The following is a 7,292-nucleotide window of genomic DNA, read 5'->3' as shown; positions in this document are numbered from 1 at the left end:
CAATATATAATCCTTGTACGTTTATATTGTAGGCCGGATGGTGCAGTGGCTAGCGTGTCGCGCAGCAGGTCCGGGGTTCGATCTGGGGATTGGGCAAGGTTGACTCAGCCTTTCGTCTCTTGAATGGGTCGATAAAATGAGTACCAAGTTCGCTTGGGGTCTAAACACCAAATGTTCTGCGACAAGCTGACCACTCGTCCAGGGTATATACTCATGCAGCCTGGGCCCACGGTCAAGGAAGAAGATATCAGGGTACTGCAGGCTATGGCTCACTAAGAGCTGACGCCCAACTGAAAAATAGAACATTTACGTTATGTTTGGAACGTTCATATAGGTGTGTTGGTTTTTCGTAGAACTTAGCATGGAATACTGACTAAGTCTCTAGTTCCGCGGCACAGTGGCTAGCATGTAGCGCAGCAGCCCCACAGGCCGAGATAGGCAAGCTTGACTAAAACCTTTCGTACCTTCAATGGGTGGATAAAATGAGTACTAGTTCTCTTAGGAACTAAACACCGAGGGTCCTGTGACAAGCTGACCACTTGTTCAGGGTATATGCTCATGCTGCTGCTTCGTAGAACTCAGCATGGAATACTGCTTAAATCTCTGGCATAAGTGATGAATCGCTGGTTTCAAGTTCAAAGTGCCTCTTTTGCCGTGATTATCAAGCAAAATGCATGATTTGTTCCGGCTGTCATCAAGTGCATCCACAAAGGGCGCAGAAGGTAGACTGAGTCCGGACCGTAGGTCCAAGAGGGCAGGAGTTGATGGTGAAAGGGACGTGACAGCTTGTCACATGATCTGTAAGCAGACGTGGCATTGGTTGCGGGATTTCCAGGGAAATTCTGCAAAGTTCAACAGGAAAGTTAACAAGACATAATGATAGGTATGCTGAATATGCAGTTAAATACTCTACCAGCCAAAGAAGATCTGGACATATGAATGCATTGCCGGTGACACCATCAGCGGTAGCAGAGCTTGCGACGTCCGTTGCACCAGACAACAGTAGCATTCTCGGCACCAAAATGGTACAGTTGGGCCCCCGAAGGCGCTGCTAATCTAGATAGCTAGTGTAAGGGGCCTATATTTCCTTACTCAGGGTAAATAACAAGTAGCCCCTGCACTTATACTTAACCTAAACTTAGGTCTCTGGTTCCGGCTTCCTGAATCTCTTCAGTGATACCAAGTTCGCTTGGGGACTAAACACCAAATGTTCTTCGACAAACTGACCACTCGTCCAGGATATATACTCATGCAGCCTGGACCTACAGTCAAGGAAGAAGATATCAGGGTACTGCAGGCTAATAATAAAGTAATGACTTTTGAATTGAAATATAACTATAAGAAAGAGAAAGCTATCTGTAAGTGCAGATTATGAGGGAACAGGAGGGTGATTTTAAATTATCATATTTTTGTTCGGTACTTTGTCGTGCTGCCAGAAACCAGTTATTTCACTGAGCGTGAAGGGGTGAATTCTATTCAGAAGTTTGGCATTACCCTTTTATAAAATATAAGTCTTCAGTCTGTCCTTAAGAAACAAATCCTTTGTGAATTATCCCTTTTCATTAAAAAGACTAACAATTAATCTTTGATCAAGACATCAGAATTCTCTCTTTCTGTGGCAGTAACTATATTTTTGTAAAAGAAACAAATCGTTGTCATTGTGTCTACTGATTGAAAACAAAGCATCTAGTTTCGTAGTTTTAACTTGATTTAAAAAAAAATTATTTGCAGCTTTGCAGCAAATTTTCGTTGCCATTTTCAGCTCAGCTTTCGAATCATCCGCGAAAGATATTCATAGGAGCAAAGCAAATGTTCAACTCCATAAAACTTTTTGTTAAAAATTAAAGAAACGGTACTTCAGGAAAGATAAGTTGAAATGTAATAGTAATAATGCTATCATTTACAACCTGGCAGATTTGCTAAAATTTGAAAAAAAAAAAAATCTGAAAGCTTTCAGATTTTATACGACCTAAGAGGCCTTTTTTTCATTTATACACATAGACATTTCGACAACATTTGGCCAGACGCCCATTTAGTATTTAAATGTATTTAAAACCAGCATATCTTTAGAATATCCGATAGGCGCTGAAGATAAAAGTGTTTCATTCTGTGCAGTGTTGCTACTGCTCGCTTTGAAATCGTTGAAATTTTTAATCGAAAATTCGTGAAATTTTACAAAATATAAAATAGATTGTTTAAAAATTTTGAAACTCAAAATTCGACTTCTAGATGCCCATATGCAAGACAACGTTATTAAATATTTGTTCTCTCTAGATGACGTTGTTTTTTCACAATGCGAGAAACATATATACACCATTATTTTATTTCTTTAAATACAAGGCAATAATATTTGGTGGCAACAATTTGAAAAGTGAAAAGGACATTTATAGTGTCCTGCCCCAAAATACCGCTTCGAGACTAATAACTTCCCTTTGGGCTGAAATGTATGCCAACACATAACACATCAGAAATCTAAACACATTCTGATTTAAAAATTTTTGTAATTTTGCCATTTATCTGTATATGGCGTAAGTACCAAGAAAACGATGCTTAGTAATAAAGCTAAAACGACAAAAAGAAATGAGTTAGCAGGAGTGAGGGCATCAGCAGACTGCGAGCTCAGCTAGAGTGTAGAAAAACCTTAACAAACGCTTTTGGGTGACCGTTAAAATCTAGATCCTTTCAGATTTTTTAAAAATTTAAGTTGTAGAGATATTAGGATTTTTTTTAAGCAAGAGAGATGAAAATGATCAATGCCTTCGTCGGGACTCGAACCACGGACCTCTCGAATATGCGCCCGGTGTGCTGACCATTACATCACGAAGGCATGCTAAGAAGGCGGGAAAAATACCTTATTAAGTTTTGAGAAAAGATCGTTATTAACAAGAGAAATGACTTACTATTTGAATTTTCCCTCGTAAAATGTCCGTACATGAAACTTAATATTTCGCCTACTTTTACTAAAACAGGTTATGTAGACACGAACAGGATATCAACATTGTTATTTTTTTTTTTTTTATTTTATTTTATTTTATTTTATTTTATTTTTTTTTTTTGAAATAAAGCCACCTGTAGACTGCTTTTTGGCTTTCTAAATAAAGTTTACCCTCTTTGATTTAGTTCTTTAACTGGAACCAAAAGCCAACAACCGTCTATTCAAAAATCATTTAGCAGTGCAGCTAACTTCAAACATCCTGTATAATGGTCTTTGTAAGTTTTAAAAGCGGAAAAATTTTATTGTTCTTGTATATGAGAGTGATAATTATGAAAAATTATGAGTAACGAATTAAAAAATTAATTTTATTCTTACATAATTTCAACATGCTGAGAACTGCATTTTTAAAATTAGAAATATCGAAGCCCAATCAAAAGCAGTCTGTGAAAAAATTATTTAATTAAATATTCATTAAAACTAAATAAAATGCTAAGAGGTAAATAAAAAACCAATTAAATAATCAATTAGAGTATTGGAGATCATCCTTTTTAGTTCTTCAGCTGAAATAAAGGTTTCACAAAAACTGAAACGTCTTGATTGAATTTAAGCACTATATGTATTACTTTGAAAATAAAAATTTTCTCTACACTGGAATAAATTATACTCTATTACTAGCTATCATGTAAATTAAGGGTCGAATTAATCGATTCTATGCGGCGTTTGTACCTCTCCATATAGGTCATATGCTACGTCGGTGACTATTCTTTATAGTGTCTGTTCTACACCAGATTGATCCTATGCCTGCTCAAATTCTCTGCAGTGTCATTTTTACACGGGTCGAACCTAAGCCAGTGCAAATTCTTAGCAGTGTTGATCCTCCAGCAGGTCGATCTGATGGAAATTTAGATTGTATGTACTGTCGATTTTACGTCGATTCTATGTACTGTCGATTTTATGTCGATGCCAAGTCTACGTAGTGCCGGTCTTACACTGTATCGATCCTATGCCGATGTTGAATCTATGCCATATCGGTCCAACGTAGAGTCCATTCTTTGCTGGTGTCAATACTTTGCAGTGTCGATCCTACACGATTTCGATCCTAGGCCGGTCTCGATTCTGTGCAGTGTTGATCCTGCATCAGGCCGATCCTATGGGAGTGTTGATTCTACGCACTGTTGATTTTACGTTGTGTTGATTCTATGTCGATGTCAATTCTACGTAGTGCCGGTCTTACACTGTATCGATCCTATGTGTATCGATGTCGAATCTGTGCAGTATTGACCCAATGTGATGTCAATCCTTTGCTGATGTCAATACTTTGCAGTGTTAATCTTACACCAGATCGATTCTAAGTCGGTGTCGATTCTACCTCCGTAGTGATCCTAAGCAAGTGTCGACTCTCTGAAGTGTCGGTTTTATATCATAGGTCGATGTTATGCTGGTGCTGTTTCTGTTCTGTATCGATCCTTTTGAAGGTATCGATTCTATGCAGTCTCAGTCCCACGGAGCAGTGGGTATTAATCCTCTAACTCATTAATACATTATAATCAAAATTCTTGTTTTATTATATCTTTCGTATGCTGGTAACTTATGTCTTTCGTATTCCTATGTAGATAATGTTATAGGGTCGGTTTTAAGTGGTGTAGGTTCTGCTGAGTGTTGGTTCTACGCAGCATCGTTCCCATGAATGTAAGCCGAATTTTGTATAAAATCCACTACTGCTTCTGTCTCTTGCATACCTTAATTATTAACTTACATTCATAAAAATATAAAGCACTGTCCTTTGAATCTAAAGTTATTTTACCTTTGATAACGAATTAATTTTTCTTGCTGCTTTGTATTATATACCCTAGCAATTCACTTGGCGTAAAGAATTCATTTCATTTACTACCGATAGATGCCGCCACCACCAATTGAAATGTTTTACGAGTAGAATTGCTTATGATACTCAATGTAGATAGTAGTATTTACTTTTAATATTTTTCATTAGAAAGCTGCTGAATGTTTTCAAATCCAAGCTTGTTTGGAACCAATGGAAGATATTTAGCTTCTTCTTTAACTTAAGATTAAAACCAGTTTTCATCAACCAATTTTAAATATTTTAATAAATTTCTTAAGCTGTATGACGTTGTTAAATTCATCAGATGCCTCAAGTTTCCTTTTATCAGATGCCTCAAGTTCATGCAGTAATTTTATTCTATACATTTAATATGTTTAGAAAAATTAAAATTTGAAGAAAATTAAATGTATTTAAAATTTGACTGTATAGAATTTCATACAAATTCAATATGTACTTCTATTAACTTCTATCAAATTTTGTGTTAAATAATTTTTTTATGTAAGAATAATATCATGAGTAAAGTAAAGTAAAAAATTCAAATTATGGAATTAAATTGCTCTAACAGTATTTTGTTTTTCTTAAAATTTTAAAACTGTATTTGAGTTGTTTTTACAGAATTGCCATGAGGCTAAAAAATGTAGAGAGAGAGAGAGAGAGGGAAAAAAAACCAGATTTTGTTTTTTTCAAATAAAAGATAAATCTCAAATTTAATTTCAATGGAATTACTGTGTGATTATTTTACAAATTTGAAAAATGAGTATTTGTAAAAAACTTAACTTCGAAAATATCTGGTTGTAACAAACGTTTTTGACCAAAAATCGTTCTTAATAAAGTTAAGAAAAAAAAACATGAAAGCAGTACCTTTAGTGCGGGTATTAATCACCACCCAAATCTATGGTTTTTTGGAAATGTTTTGGTATTTTCCAAAGCCTTCGGCCCAGAAACTTGGCGGCCACGAGTCCAAAAACAGATCAACCTCATTTTGGACGTCCTATGCAGGATGGAAGATAGCACCAGCAAGATGTAGCTGAAGGTGGAAAAAAAGGTAGAAGTCCCAAGGAACAATGTCGGTTCTATATGGTGGGTGTGGCAAAAGATCCCATTCAAGTTCGTACAGGGTCCATCCGGTGAACGCAGACACATGTTGTCTTGAATGATCTCGATGGAATATTACCCTTCTGTGTCGAAACTCAGTTCGATATTTTTCCTTCATAGCAGCGTCAACACGGACTAACATCTCGCTGTATACCGTACTGTTAAGGGTTTTACCTTCTTCCAGGTACTCTTTATGTATAATACAACGGCAATCCCACCGGATACAAAGCAGGACCTTTTTGCTGGTCAAATTGCGCTTTGCGACTCAGCCGACGGACTTAACCACCGCAGACCAATCCCTTTTTCGGTCTTTGTTGTTGAAGTAAATCAACTTTTCATAAAAAGTGATGATCCGGTCCAGAATTTTGTCCTTGCGTTGATATTCGAGCAGATTAGTGCAGGTCTGAACAGGTCAGTTATCTGTTTAGGTCAGCTCATGTGGCACCCAGCGATTGAACTTGTTTATGTCATGCATAGCGGGACTAATGGACATGGCATCTTCAGCAAAGCTCTCGAGCGGTTGCATACTGATGTTCTTCAACAAGTTCTAGCAGGTGGAATCATCATCAGTAGGAGGGGCAGAGAGCTCTGCTTCTTGAATGTCATAGTCCTTGTTTCTGAACTTTCGGTAGCAGTGTCTTATGGTACAACATCAATACCTAAAGCTGTATACATGATTGTTGACATTCTGTAGCTGAGTTTTTGCAACAGAATTGGAAGTAAATGACGGTTCTAATCTGGTAGCGTGATAGTTCCATTTCAGACACCTTGTACGTAATGATAACGATATATTTTTTACAAATTTCACAATACAGTGTTCTAAAGTAAGTCTCCTTTCATCAAATGCCAAAAATCATGTGAGAAAATACGATTAAACACGCTAACGAAAGCTGCTTGCACAGACGATATTTGCGACGACGGGAAACTTTTGTTAAAACCAGATACATACTTTTGCAGAAAAATTAAAAGTGGATACTATTTTTGTTTAAAAAATTGTAAACGAAGCAATAATTTGAATAACAGCAAGCCAAACACACTGTTAGAACTAGTTTATGCAATGCACAGCGCGACTAATGGGCATGACACTAACGTCTAATTTCTTAGAAAGCTCTTTAGTGGTTGCATACTGATCTGCTTCCACAAGTTCTTCCAGGCGATCTCATTAACGCCGGTCAGAGCGCTCTGCTTCCTGAATATCATAGTCCTTGTTTTCGAACTTTCGGTTCCAAACTTTCACAGTGTCATATGATACGACATTAGTACCTAAAGTTGTACACATGATTTGGAGGCATTCTGTAGCTGACTTCTTGGAACAGAACTAGAAGTACCTGATGGTCCTAGTATGGTAGTATGATAGTTCCACTTTAGACACCTTGTACTTAATGATAACGGTATTTTTTTTACAAATTTCATAACACAGTG

This window comes from Stegodyphus dumicola, chromosome 3 (assembly GCF_044657685.1).
Source record: "Stegodyphus dumicola isolate Sdum_Otavi_A_Nest chromosome 3, ASM4465768v1".
Taxonomy (NCBI): domain Eukaryota; kingdom Metazoa; phylum Arthropoda; class Arachnida; order Araneae; family Eresidae; genus Stegodyphus; species Stegodyphus dumicola.
Note: the sequence above shows the minus strand (reverse complement) of the source record.